Consider the following 2,750-nt stretch of genomic DNA (forward strand, 5'->3'; position numbering starts at 1 on the left):
GGGGGGGGGGGATATAAACTTGTTTGGGTGTAGGTGTTAGTCTTGGGAATGTCCCAGTTTACCATAGCACAAATGTGAAAGTGTTAGACAGGAAGATCAAGATAACAGAATTGGTGTTGAGGTGTGTGATCCTTGGTTTAGGGTTTCTTGTATCTGTTCTTGTGGGGACTAATTCCGAAGTCAAGGAGTTTTTCTCATTTTAGAAGGAAGCTAAATTTACAGACATGAAGTCTTTGGTGTAAGCTCTTTGCTCTCCGATCTTCTCTTTTGATCAACATTTTTAAAAAAGTCTATAACCAAGGTTTCAACCACAACTTTTGGGTATCTACAATCACAATTGTGGATACATTTGCTACATTTGTCTGCAATTTTCCGCAATACCAAGAATTGCAACAAAATCTCAAATAGCAACCATAGTTTAAAACCTTGCTTTTTATTGGCAAAACTTTGCACCATTGTTCTTAGTTTCAAAGGAATTCATATGAACCATTGTTAATTGATTCCATCCAATTAGTTCCTTTTAGTCTACCTAATTGATCAATGAAATGGAATTGTGAACACATATCACTAGTTAGACTAAACCATCAAAGGAGATATTTTTTTCTGAAAATTCAATTTGAACATTTGATGGGAGAGGATTTTGGGAGGAGGGTTCTGAACATCTATGTTCTAGTGTTGTTGCAAATGTTGTTGTCACACCAGCTCTTGCATTTTAGTTTGGCCACTCTTTCTTGGCTGAATCCACTTCTTTCCATTGGTGCAAACAAATTGATTGAGCTTAAGGACATTCCACTTGTTGCACCAATAGATAGAGCCAAGACTAGTTATAAGGTTTTGAATTCTAATTGGGAGAGATTGAAGGCTGAAAATGAGAATCCCTCTAAGCAGCCTTCGTTGACTTATTTCAAGAATAGAAGAAATGATAAATTGATTATGAGGAAAAAACTAAACAGAACTGAGTATTTTCATTGTCTAACGTAATGGGTATATACAATGTAAAAAACATGTAAAATAAAAAACAATGTCTTTCACAATAAATAGGTCTAACATAAGTTCCTTAAGAAAGGACATACATTCAAATCATTATTTAACCAGATTATAGGCATGTTATTCATGCATGGGAAATGAAGTAGCACGGTGGAAAGAATGTACAACATATGAGAATGCTCAAATATCAAAGATGTGAAGTAAAAATAGAAGGGAATGGGTTCACTCAAAGCTCAGGGAAATAACATTATATTAAAGATGAAAAGGACTCCACTAGAAATACAATGAGGGACTTAATCCCTTGCAACTTCAATTAAAGAGGAAACAATATTTGGAGAAAAAAACATAGAAAAGGCGCCACATGGAATTAGACATAGCAACGGGTTGAAATGGGGACGGGTATTGCATTTCCCACCCCCGCCCCCGACTTTGTGACCAATCCCCAACCCTGCCTTCGATCCCTGCTGGGATTAAAAAATACATACCCACCCCCGTCCCGGTTGGGGGTCGGGTTTCCCCGCCCAGTCCCGCCCCTGCTACAATTGATTAAATTTTTTTAAAAAAGAGAAAAAATATTGTAACTTATTGAAAAAAAATGAAAAAAAAAAAGAAAGGCTAAAAAGCAGTTTCGTAACAAAAAAACAATAACAAAGTCAAATTCAAAATATGGGATCATTATCATAATTTAAAAAATTACTAAAACAAATCAATCCATTCAATTAAAATCATAAAATTTGGGTATTGCATGAGGAATTAAGGACATGCATATTTATTTTCCCAAAAAAAACATTATCATCTAAATATATATTGTCCCAACAATAAGTAGCATATGATTCTATTTAGCAAAAAAAGAGATACTAATATACTATGTTGGTTGTCCTTCAACATGTTTCATTTTGTTTAGCATATGATTCTATTTAGCAACTTAAACATGTTTCATTCTTTCAAATTACACAATAAAAAAAGAAACAACTTAAATTGTTCAGCAAATAAATGTTAATCATTCCTCCAAATTAGTGACACCAGCAACACCCATCATTTCACCTACATAAAAGAAATAAAAAATTAGAACAAAAGCTTTTATTATGTAATAACAAAAAATGAAATTTAGAACATTATTTACCTTCATCATCTAAAACCATTTCATTCATTACATTAGCACATTCAGCAACAACTTTATAACTCGTAGAACCTATAAAAATACATTACAAGTATTAGTTCTTGAATAAACACAAATATCAATTTAACAACATATATGAATAAAACTTTGCACGTATTTTCAGCACTCCACAACCAACTTCTAGCGCACATTAAAGCCTCTAAAGTAGTCCATTGAAGTCTACTACGATGTGGGCTTACTTGACCACTAGTGCTAAATGTGGATTCTGAAGCTACGGTAGATACCAGAATAACTAATATATCTTTAGCAATTGCTTGAAGTGTTGGATACTTGACACCATTAAACTTCCACCACATCAAAATATCAAAGTCAACAGCTCTTGGTGAAACATCTTCTTCTAAATAGTGGTCTAACTCTGATTCAACATAAGAACTTCTAGCCCTTTTTTTCTTATAATAAATCTATCATACTCAGATAATGCATCACCAACAACTTCACTACCAGTAACATCACCAACATTACTACCAAAAGAGTCTTTTTTCATTTTCATTTCGTAATCAGAAACTAAGTCATAACACAATTGTTGAATTCCCCTCACTTGAATAAAAGAGTCATGCTCGTACAATTTTTCATAATAATACTC

Source organism: Glycine max, chromosome 12 (genome assembly GCF_000004515.6).
Source record: "Glycine max cultivar Williams 82 chromosome 12, Glycine_max_v4.0, whole genome shotgun sequence".
In the NCBI taxonomy this organism is placed as follows: domain Eukaryota; kingdom Viridiplantae; phylum Streptophyta; class Magnoliopsida; order Fabales; family Fabaceae; genus Glycine; species Glycine max.